Genomic DNA, 12,909 nt, shown 5'->3' on the forward strand with positions numbered 1-12,909 from the left:
TGCCATCCCTCAGTCAGACTCCTCCTCTCTTGGAGAATCTCAGAGTCCTGAAGGCTCCCCGGTCCAGGGAGAGTGCCTTTCCTTTGCTCTTTGACTTTAAGCTGCCAGTCCAAAACAGCCAGAGTTGCAGTTAGAAACAGCTTTGCATATTGCAAAGCGCTTCTGTGGCAGTGGCTTGGGTGTTAGGCCCCTTGTCTTCCCGCCAGTCCCCTTTGTGGCAGAGCAGCGACCAGGCCTCTCCCAAGGGAGTGCACTGGAAGGGGATCTCAGCCCCTCCTCTTCCAGCAGCAACAGGTACTGAACCCTTTCAGTACATTTGCAAACAGGGAGCTTTCACTAGCTCTATCTGCTGCTTTTACAGATACCGGGCCTGCTGCTCTATTCCTGGGGCTGCAGGAAGGCTAGTAGCAGTCACTGGCTTCTGGTTTAACTGCTGCAGCCAGCAAGCCAAAGGCCTAAGTCTTGTATTGCTTGTTGTAAAATGCTCATTACTCACTGGGCAGCAGCAGGGCAGCTAGATTAATTATGCTTGCAGAAAACTTGTGACCTTGAATCTAGTGAAGTTCTGATAAGACACCTGGACCAGACCCCTATGCCAGCAGAGCGGTCTGCAGCCAGTAAAAATCAACAAAAACCTACCTCTCCCTGCTTCATCATTAACTGCCGACACCCCGCCACCCCTTTTTCTGCATTAACCATTTACTCTGTCCTGAAACAAGGCAAATGGTTTGATATCCTGTATATTTAGGCTTTTTTACATTTAAGGATACTTTTTTCTTTCTGTAAATGTTGTTTTCCCTCATAGATTTTTACTCTAAGCCCCTAGACTCCTAGAGGATCTTAAATCCTCCTCCTTTACCACTCATGATTTCTCCGACCAACCTCCCCCCCCCAACCCTGTCCCGTCCCCCAGTCCAGTTGCTTGTCTCCCTTTCCTATTGTGAGTTAGAGGAAGACAATTCCTACAGAAGGGAGAAATAGAAACAGTGGGAGTTTCAGAGAAAACTACAGACTACCGCTGTAGTAGTTCTCCCTTTCGAAGGCTGAGGTCCGACCTGTGGAGAAAAATGACTCTTAGTCAGCCTGGAAAGTTAGTGGATGAGGATAAGGGTGTGTAGGGAGATTTCTTGCGAACTGAAAGCCTGGATCGCCTCCTGAAAGAAAAGATATTTAATCCAGTTACAGATGCTATTAGAATCAGGATGAGAGAGGAAGGGAAAGACCAGGTTATGTCCTCTATGAGGATCCTAATAACTGAAAACAGCAAGTCAAACAAAACACACAACCATGAAGACAACAGATCACACAAGACATACAACCAGGGTTAACAGGGTCCATAGACAGTTAATAATAACTTCAGCCTTAGTTCCGCCTCAGGTGGCTCATGTTGGACTATGATGTCACAGGCAGGGACAGGGCCTGTAAATCTCTCTGCCCTATGGAGCTATAAGCCCTGCCCCTGGAAGTCTCTGACCACCAAAAGAGATAAGAAAGCCATAAATAGCCAAAACCAGTTTGGCTCAGTGGATAGAGCGTCAGCCTGCGGACTGAAAGGTCCCAGGTTCGATTCCGGTCAAGGGCATGTAACTTGGTTGTGGGCACATCCCCAGTAGGAGGTGTGCAAGAGGCAACTGATCGATGTTTCTCTCTCATCGATGTTTCTGACTATCTATCCCTCTTCCTTCCTCTCTGTAAAAAATCAATAAAAAAATATATTAAAAAAAAAAAAAAAAAAAAAAAGAAAGCCATAAATAAAAATTCTTTGTTCTTTGAAATGTCACAAATTTATACTTTTAAATTAACCCTAAGACTTTAAAATTTCAATTTAATAAAGCAAATTCACAAATCAGAGCAAACTGATACCCTTACTTATACAAACATAGAGAGAAATTTTTATTAGCTAATTGGGCTGATTCCCTCTCTCACGGAGAGCAAAAGACTCTGAGAAAAAGAATTCTCAGCAGCTGCTAAAGACTTTTGCATTCCATCACAGCAGGTCTGCCCTATCTTTAAACAAATTAAACAATAGAAAGAGATAACAAATATTCACCTGTGTACAGCCAGAAGGCACAAAGTGGCTTTCACTTCACACAGACCAGTTAATGAGCAGACAATTATGCCAAGACAAACATCCGTACTCACACTCTCTCAGTAGACTAGCCCAGACTGGAGCTAAGCAGATAAATGAAACAATGCCCAACACTCCAGACGGGCTTGTGCCCCCATGTGCCAGGAGTGCCCCCATGCCCCAGAACAGAATTCTTGACCAACGTCTTGGTGAGAACCTACTGGAGGAGTTAAGACTGCATCCAGTCCCCCTTCTCGGTAGCAAATTGGCTAGTCCCACACAAACAAACAGCAGAGTGAACTCATAATTCCTTAATCTAATCTGAATTCACTCACCTCCAGAGTCCCACATTTATATACTAACTAGTCCGAGTTTTTGACTTCTACCAGATATTTACCCAGAGTTTAAACAGGCCACCTGATTCCTGACTCCTGATTAATTTGCCTGAGGAAGCCGTATAGCTTCCAGGGAGGTGATCAAGCTCCCCCTTCCACTTACTTGGAGTGGGCTGAACTGATGGGGCCCCTACCTTACCGATTCTGTCGACAGGTCCAGAAATGTCCGTCCACTCTCTCCAGATGCTGCCTGGGTCCTGGGCTGAGGTCCAGGAGTGCCCAAAGTCCCCCAGTTCAATTCTGCTAAATCAGCAGAGCGGCACCTCCCAGAGGCCTATCCGGCTCCCCCGGGCCCCAAACCTGGTCTACTCACCAAAGGCTAAAAAGCCAAGCATGGGTTGGTTTTCCCAGAATCTCAGGGAACGAATAATGTTACAGAAAACTGGAGAAGAACCAAGCAATACTTAGAGAGATGGAGTTACATTTATTACGTGCGGGTCCAGAGGAAAATGTCTCTGAAAATTCCAACATGGAGGAATTTTCCCTATTTATATGTTTTTACCTTCTTTGTCTCCCAAATATGGGGTGTTTCCAGCCCCTTTTGCAAGTTCTTAAAGAGCCCCTATGTGCTGGGGCCTTGAGACCTCAACCAAAGGCCTGGCCTGGTGCCAGCACTGATAATTTTGTCCGGGGAAGGTTTAATAGCCTCTCTGAAGTGGGAGTAGTCTTATTTTCCTTATTATTTAAGCAAGCAAGCATTTACAGAAGCCAAATAGCAGGGTTAAAATTTCAAACAGCAGTTTTGATATAAGATGGATTCTTCAAATCAAGTGGTAGAAAATAGTTCTACTACCTTTGAGTTATAAGAAAGGATAATCACTGAAAGTAGGTTGTATGAGCCTCACTTGAATTAATACAAGGTTGAGCCAAACACATTGCTTGCCGGTTGGTCAAGTTTCGTCATTAAAAGAGTGCTTGAAGGCACAGAGGAATAGAAAAAAAGAGTACAACTTACTATACTTTTCAGGAATAAATTGGCTTTGCCAAATGTTTTCATGCAAGAGTGAATGTTCCTCATTATTTCTCTTACTAAGTAAAATGTTTCTAGGACTCTGAAGGTTATCCCTTCAGATAGTCATTCTCAACTTTGGCTGCACATTAGAATCACATGGAGAGATTGTGAATTGAGTACCCACACTACACCTAGACCAATTAAATCATCATCTCTGTGTATGGGACCAAAGCACCAGTACTTTTTAAAGCTTCCTGAAGAGTTGAATGTGCACACAAATTTACAAACTAGTCCTTTGTGAGTATGCGAGTTTCCTCATTTAACAGTTATTTAGAATTAGAGTTTTCAATACTATCTGCATAAGGCTTTTTAAAAAGATAGGATATCATATACACATTATATAAGATTTGCATCTTATTCTTAAAATAGCAAGCAAACATTTTACACATATGTGGGAAAACCTTTAAAAATAAATGTAGACTACTCTTTCTCCTAGAGAAAAGTTTAAATAGAGGTCATCTCCGATCAATCTGAGACAAAAATGTTTGTACCTCTAAGAAGCAAAGCTACCTGGCTTACCTCCCACATGTCCTGCGGACACTGCTTCCTCTAACTCACTTTCAGCCAACAGCAAAGATTTGTTTTCCTCCAACAAAACAGAACGCTTGACAGTGGTAATACACTAACGTGGTTAACAAAATGACTTCAGTGGGCATACATTTACCTGGATGGCATTAACATTCCTCTTAGCATGTCTACATTTTAGACATGTTTGTTTCTGACAATAAGACCCTGACATCCCTTTTAGAAAACTTGGAAATGTAAATTCTTTCTCTGAGCCTTTGGAACATATTTAAATCTTCTCCCAAACCCTTGCCAGTTTCACAATCCAAGAAATGTATTTCTCAAGGACCTGGGAGTGCTTCTTTGAAATGTAAGCATTGAAGAATATATTACCCCAATCTTCCATTCTCTGTGGGAGGGTAGGACCCTAAATTTGATAAGTAACAATTAACAAGCACAAAGGGCCTAATCACAGGAAAAAAAAAAACATTTGCAAACTCAGAAATAATTCAACATTCTCAATAATCAACTTCCCACCCTCCAAAATCTTTAGTACTTTTTTAGTGCCTAAAACTTCCATTTTTTTGTTTCTCCTTAGAGGACATTCAAATCTTCTAAAAAGGTTAGATGCAGAGCTGTGTTAAAAAGCAAACTTTTCAAATATTTTCTGTCTAAATAGTTTTTTTAATGTCATAGAAAAATGTATTTTAATTTTCCCTTTATACTTTTGCCTATCTTATTTTATAAAAATCACATTATTTAATTCTATACATTTGAGGAACACTGGTGTTCTCTGTCTCAGAAACCTTGGCTGGCTATAAGTTTCTTATTACTCTTCTACTATGCTCTGTTTCCTTCAACAGCATTTCCTAATATTTCATCAAAATCACTAAAGTATTTTATGGCAGTTTCTTTCAGTTTGACAATTTTTGCATCTAATCTGATGAAGAAATAAGATAATCTTCAAGTTGACAGTAAATATAAAATGAAATGCTATTATTCAAATTGAACATACTAAGAATTTCACACCACAGATTTGGATCAATTTATGATAGCACCTTCAATTTATCAATTATCCACTTATATTTTTAATTCAATAAGTACTGTTAAGTTCATATTGTTTACCTGGAACTAAAAAAGTACAGTTCTCATGGTGTTTGCAGACTATTGGAGATGCAAAGAATAAAGGTAAATAAGGCATAAGTAATTACTTAATTATTATAATAATAAATGATATAGGATCCTATATTAGAGTCCAATAAAATTATGTAAAAGAAGAGCAGCATTATCCTAATTCCAAAACCACATAAAGACACTACAAAGAAATGGAATTATATGCCAATATCCCTGATGAACACAGATGCTAAAATCCTCAACAAAATATTAGCAAACTGGATCCAGCAATACGTTAAAAAGCTCATACACCATGACCAAGTGCGGTTTATTCCTGGGATGCAAGGTTGGTACAATATCTGCAAATCAATAAACTTGATACACCACACAAACAAAATGAAAGATAAAAACCACATGATCATATCAATAGATGTAGAAAAAACATTTGATAAAATTCAGCACCCATTTATCATAAAAACTCTTAGCAAAGCGGGAATAGAGGAAACCTACCTCAATGTAATAACAGCCACATATGACAAACCTACAGCCAACATCATACTCAATGGGCAAAAAATAAAAGCATTTCCCTTAAGATCAGGAACAAGACAGAGATGTACGCTTTTACCACTCCTATTCAACATAGTACTGAAAATCCTCATTTCTAGGTAAATGACAAGAAGTAGTCCATGTTAATTTTCCTATTTGAAGGACAAGGGCCTCCTTAGGGCTAATGCCATAAGAAAAGATGAAGGGGCTTCCACTTTCATGATAACACATATAAAAAGAATATAAACAGCTTTTTATATTGAAATGGATGATTTAAGTATAAAAATATGTATATCCATGCCTGTGGCTCTTGAACTTGAACAACGATCTATGTGAGTTGAAGTACCATTAAGCACTAAACTCTGAGCACTTAGAAAAATATAGAACTACTTTATGAAATCATTATAAAGAGTGCCAATATTAGCAGAAGAAATAAATTTTAACTTATCTAGCACACAATCATTATCCCTGCTATGGAAGACAGGTATTCTCATTCCCTGCTGTAATAATGATTCAAATGTATAATATCATATTTAATTTGATGACTGAAAATTACAGCCTTCTAGAAAAACAGGTGATTCTTCAAGAAATGCATAAAACCAGTTATTAGTTATTGAGGTCTATGAAATAGATCCATCAATCATTAAAAACAGAAATCTTTAAATTCATTTACTCTACTAAATTATATATTTTAACTAGAGGCCTGGTGCACAGAATTTTTGCACTGAGGGGTGTCCCTCAACCCAGCCTGCACCCTCTCCAATTTGGGACCCCTTGGGGGATGTCCGACTGCCGATTTAGGACCCATCCCGAAACCGGCAGTTGGACATCCCTCTCACAATCCAGGACTGCTGGCTCCTAACCACCCGCCTGCCTGCCTGCCTGATTGCCCCCTAACTGCTCCCCTGCCGGCCCGATCACACCCAACTGCCCTCATCTGCTGGCCCAGTCACCCCCAACTGCCCTCCCCTGCTGGCCATCTTGTGGTGACCATCTTGTGGCATCCATCTTGTGATGATGTGGGGGCGGCCATCTTGTGATGATATGAGGGCGTTGTGCGAGGGCCACCTAGGCTTTTATTAGTATAGATATTATAGAACATTGGATTTAATGATATCATACCTTCCTCCCACCATACCCTCAGAGAAAAGGATATTTGCACTGACTGAACTCTGAATCAATTCAAATAAGTCAAGCCATATGGAGAGGATTTCCAGGAACTTCCAGGTCGATCAAATAATGACATTTCTCTTTAAATGAAGCTTTCAGAGAACTTCAGACTTCTTCTGCCACCTAAAGTGCCTGCTAGGCTGCTGTTTTTCACCATGATTGAGGAACCATTGGTTTTCAACTTACTGCAGAGATAGGATGGGGGTTAGAAATAGGGCAAGTTATAGTTCTTACCAAGACTCAATGGTTTTCTTGATGAAATATCTCTCTGATTAATAATGGGTTATTTCTATAGTTAGAAGAGGTTGATAGTGACCTTTATTTTTTTTCCAGTGTCCTTATTGTGTTTATGGAGAAGCAATATTTTGGAAGTTCTTGTTCCAACATTCCTGCTGATGTCTCACACATAATTTCTTTTTTTTTAAAAAAATGTATCTTTATTGTTGAAAATATTACAAATGTTCCCTTTGTTTTCCCCCACTGACTCCCTCCACCCTGCTTCTGCCTCCTACCCAGGACTTCACTATAAGTTATGCATATATGCATATAAATTATTTGGTTAATCTCCCTCTGCCACTCACCCCGCACCTCTGAAATACATCAGTCTGTTGCATGCTTCTATGTCTCTGGATCTACAGTATTTTGTTTGTCAGTTAATTTTGTTCATTAGGTTCCACATATGAGTGTAATCATGTCATACTTGTCTTTCTCTGACAGGGTTATTTCACTTAGCATAATACTCTCCAGGTCCCTCTGTGCTGTCTCAAAGGGTAAGAGATCCTTCTTTTTTACAGAGTCTGAAAGATATTTTTGAACTCTAGCTTTTTCTAAAACCTTACAGACATGAAGCCAGTTCCAGATTCAATATCCAGGACCATATCTCTTGGCCTTAATATAAAGTTATACAGTGCTTTTAACAAGTGGATTTTTACATTTAAAAACCCCATATTCTTAATACAAAGCTTTTGGGGATCTTCACATCTAATCCATGTGATCACTGACTTTGAGTCATGAGATCTCTCTAGGTACGTGGTTCATGGTTCAAAAAATAAATGGGATGGCAAATACTTCAAAAGAATATGTCTGAACACTGACACACTGCACCTTGCAAGGGGACCTAAAGAGCTTACAAAAGTCTTCACACAAGTAAGGAAAATATATACAAATAGCTATTTAATTATTTAATTACAATATTTTAAAAAGTAGGGGGAAGGGAAAATACTGTGTGATATAAAAATTTGGAGAAGGGTATTTTTCTTGTTACATTCAGATACTTTCACTGGTATGATTTTATATACTTCATACAATCACTTTTGGGGTAGACCTTACCTACACACATTTAACTTAGTTTTTTTTAAAAAGCTGTAAGTTCTGAAAGTTAGTTTGTGATAGAAAGTTAGAAACACCAATCAGAAAGGATATATGCATCCCTATGTTCATAGCAGCACAATTTACCATAGCTAAGATTTGGAAACAGCCTAAGTGCCCATCAGCAGATGAGTGGATTAAAAAACTGTGGTACATCTACACAATGGAATACTATGCTGCAGTAAAAAAGGGGTTCTTACCATTTGCAAAAGCATGGATGGAACTGGAGAGCATTATGCTAAGTGAAATAAGCCAGTCAGAGAAAGATAAATACCACTATGATCTCACTCATTTGTGGAATATAATGAACAACATAAACTGATGAACAGGGACAGATCCAGAGACAGAAAAGCATTGATCAGACTGCCAAACCTCAGAGGGAAGATAGGGGAGGGTGGGGGAAAGGAGGAGAGATCAACCAAAGGATTTGTATGCATGAATATAAGCCTAACCAATGGACACAAACACCAGGGGGGTGAGGGCATGAGTGGGGGGGGGGGGTTAATGGAGGGATGAAGACACATATGTAATACCTTAATCAATAAAGAAATTAAAAAAAAAGAATTGAAGCAAGGGTTTGTATTCCATTACCAAATTTTTCAGGGATTTCCAAATAGATGTTTCCATTACCATTTATTATTCATTAGATATCAGACATTATAAATATTCCAGAAGACAACATTGTGTATTATTTTCATTTCAGATTCAATTCACATGAGTGACTTTTCTTCCTGAACTAAACAAAGATTTCCCAGATGCAAAAATGATATAACTAAGTTTATTTCTATAAGTCATAAGAGGAAATAGTCAACATGCTACATATAACAATCTATTTGAAACCCACTGACATAAAGGCTAGCGTCAGCTGGGGGGCATATTCCAGTTATACTTTTAATGAATATAATCTAAAATGCAAAGAAAATATTTCATTTGACCACAAGACTATTTCACATAGTTATTCATATTTTATTATATGAAAACAAAAACTTCTCATAGTATGAATATGTCTGAACATTATTCATTAAAAGCAGATTTTTACAAAATATCATAATTCAGATATAATGCTGTGCAATGTGTGTGGTTTAAGGTACATCATTGACATAAATTTTACTAAAACAACATATGGACAAGGATCTATCTGAAAGTAAAGGATTCCTTGAGTCCAAACAGTTAATCTTTTGGTGACAAGCTTGGATTGGTAGAGCTGGACATGTCACTAAGAGTATTCTAGCAGCAGGAACCTCACCCCCAACTGCTTTACATACAGTGGTGGGAAAAAGTAGGTTTACAGCTGTGAGTATGTGAAACACAGAGTTTATTTTTATTTTTTATTTTTATTTTTTAAATCTCACCTGAGGATATGCTTATTGCTGAGAGAGAGACTCAGAGAGAGAAAGATCAATGCATTGTCTCCCATATGTGTCCAGACTGGGGATCGAACCGAGCCACCCAGCCAGGGCCAGAGATTATTCTTATCTATATTAATAATAGCCTAGGGCCGTCACAACCTAAACAACCAGATGGATGACCAGTCACCAGGAAGTGCATGGAGCACCTCTCAGTCCCTCCCCCGAGGCCCACAGGCTCCTATCACAGCAAGGCTGGCGGCTGGCAGGTGGGCGGGGCGGAGGGGGTTGGGCAGGGCAAGGCAGATGTGGCAGCTGCGGATCAGGCCCGGAGAGAGAGGCAGGGCCTGATCAGCAGCTGCCTCGGAGGCTGCGGGATCGGGCCTGGAGATAGGTCCGGAGACGCCGACTGGCATAGAAACTGACCAATCAGAACCAAATCTGGGTGAACTGTGAGGAGTCAATGGCTGCCTAGGAGGCGGAGCTTTTGATGCTGACTGGCATAGAAACCAACTAATCAGAACCTAATCTGGGTGAACTGCAAAGGCAGAACCTAAGGTGGGGGCTGAGGAGGGATTTTAAGGACAACAGCTGTTTGGTATAAGGTGTAAGAAAGTGGTTCAATTTTTTAATGACTGCTTTGGCAGTATAGTGCATATGGCTGGCTATCAGTCCAGATATAGGGATTATGTATTTTTGTCTGCAAAGAGCATCTCCTCCTGCTGATAAAGGCTCCCCCCACTCCCATTTAAGCAATCCTATCCTATATAATCTATCTATACTAATAAAAGGGTAATATGCTAATTAGACCGGGTTGACCAGCCATCTTCTGGACATCCATCTTCCTTCCAGACAAAGCCATGGTGGTGGGGGCTGAGGCAGAGGCAGTTAGGGGTGATCAGGCTGGCAGGGGAGGGCAGTTGGGGGTGAGATCAGGCCAGCAGGGGGTTAGGGGCAATCAGGCCATCAGGGAAGGGCAGTTGGGGGTGACCAGGTCAGCAGGAGAGAGCAGTTGGGGGCAATTAGGCCAGAAGGGGAGGGCAGTTGGGAGTGAGATCAGGCTGGCAGGGGAGCAATTTGGGATGATCAGGCAGGCAGAGGTGGTTAGGGACAATCAGGCAGGCAGGCAGGCAGGCAGAGGCAGTTAGGGGTGATCAGGCAGGCAGGCAGGTGAGCAGTTAGGAGCTAGCGGTCCCAGATTATGAGAGGGATGTCCCCAATTGGAGAGGGTGCAGGCTGTGCCTCTAGTATTATTATAATCATACCCTGCATGTCTTTTTCCATATGAACAACTGTAAACCTACTTTTGCCCACCCATATTTATTATCTGAGTGCAGGGACACCAGGTGCATTGATAGAGATAGACAAGGGGGCTGGATGCCAAGGTAGCTGCAGGAATTACAGTGATGGCATGGAGAGCATGCTGAGGACTATTATTGTCTGTACCAAAATGTCACTGGATTTTTACCAAAGCAATCTCTTAGACATCTCAATTCAACCCATAAACATTTAAATTTAAAACAAAATACACACAGATTTACAAACATTTCCTTGATTAAAGCAACTTTCTTTTTGCTTTTGCTTTCCTGTTCCCTCTCGTACTGTCATCAGTTCAGGGAATAAAGGCTGGCATAGAGAAAGGTGGAAAGAGAAGAGAAGAGGTAGCATGTCTGATGAGACAGAAGGCTTTAAATCCTTCTCCCTGGAGTATTTGTCCCATTGCAACTGAATTTAAAATCAGTTCCTGGTCACACATAAACATTCCGATAAGCTGTCTGCATGTTATTTAATTTGTCAAAAATACAAAATATTTTCAGAAAAGACATGGACACAGAGAGCAAACACATAGGCATAACTTTCCAAGAGACCATACAGGGGGTCACACTTCTGCTGCTGTCATGGTCTCGGCCAGGGACTTCCTCACCAGCTGTGGAAACAGCTCTTGCTTCTGCACTGCTTTTCTCATTCAAAGCTTTCATTGTCATCCAAGATCTTCCATAAACAATAGTGCTCTTTCATGTAATGCAATGATTTGCACATAACAGCATCTCCTGATTTTTTTTTTTTTTTTTTTTTTTTTTTTTTTTTTTTTTTTTTTTTTTTTTTACTATCCTGCTCAGTAGCAGCAAGTTCAGAGTCTTATCTAAAGGAAAGAAAAGAATCTGTGCTAAGGTGAACTTGAACATATTTCCATCTCCAGCCTTATGATCAAAGACTCTGTAGTCCATCCCTCAACTCTAATTTACACTTCTTTTACCTGTGTAGTCCTGACACCAAGTTGCTTTCCAATGCCATGATCACAGCTTCATTTCCCCTACAGGTGCCTTTTGTAGATCTTAAAATCACCCAGAGAGTAAACAGCAATATTTTTATCCTTGCAACTCTCCTGGGCAACATATATTATGACCTTGCTCAACAGCACATTTTTATTGTTTTTGTTTTAGTAAAGTCTCTGGCTGCAATGATAGAAATCTATACAAATTATGTAAAGGCTGAATGTGTTGTTTGGAAATGGATGACAAGGACAGGCAATAAAACTGGTCCTGAGAACGAGGAAGCTGTTGTGATCCAAGGCAGCATCTCATGCTTAGGAAGGCTGAGATGATTAAAACCATGCACAGACGCCACAGAAAATATTCATGTAAGACTTTAATAAAGGTAAAGAATGTTAAAGCAGGACGAAAAAAAAAAAAAAAAAAAAACAGGCAAGCATCAGAGGCCAAGGACCTTCCTAGGATTTTAGTTGCAAAAGTCATACTTTGTCTCTGGATTATGAAACAGTATGTTACGCACAAGGAATCTTGGTGTCAGAAGACATCAGGCAGAAGTTCCTCCAGTTGAGGAAGTTTTACACCCCACTGGTCAATATCCAAGTCTGGTTTTGTAAACACTTATATGATATTTAGGCTATCGATCAACACATTGGTAAATAATATAGACAGGTAGTTCTGAGTATCTCTAGGAGATTTTTGAACTTTAAGTAGCACAATAAAGATCACGACCTAGCACTTCTTGCTCTTGTTTTGGCCACGGGTGAACACTACTCTTTGAGCCTCACCCAGAGACAGATATAGAGCGATTATATATCCAACTATAAAAACACTTTATCTCACACATACAACTGCTTTCTTCTTTTGTCTCATATTAGACCAGTGTTGTTTCTTTCCTCTCTTCTTTAAATCTTCTCCATTTCAGCACCCTCTGCTTGGACATGGCCCAACAATGTTTGTTACCAGCACTAACATTAAATGAGTCTGCTGGTCCAGTATCCATTTTCAGCACAGTCTTCCTCTTCCAACTCCTATGTGAGGGGAGTTTGTGGTTTGCTGACCAGAGAATGAATTGCTTCCAGTTGAGGTAGATACCCTCTGACAGTCTTTAGTTGTT

Source organism: Plecotus auritus, assembly GCF_963455305.1.
Source record: "Plecotus auritus genome assembly, chromosome: 9".
NCBI classification, from domain to species: Eukaryota; Metazoa; Chordata; class Mammalia; order Chiroptera; family Vespertilionidae; genus Plecotus; species Plecotus auritus.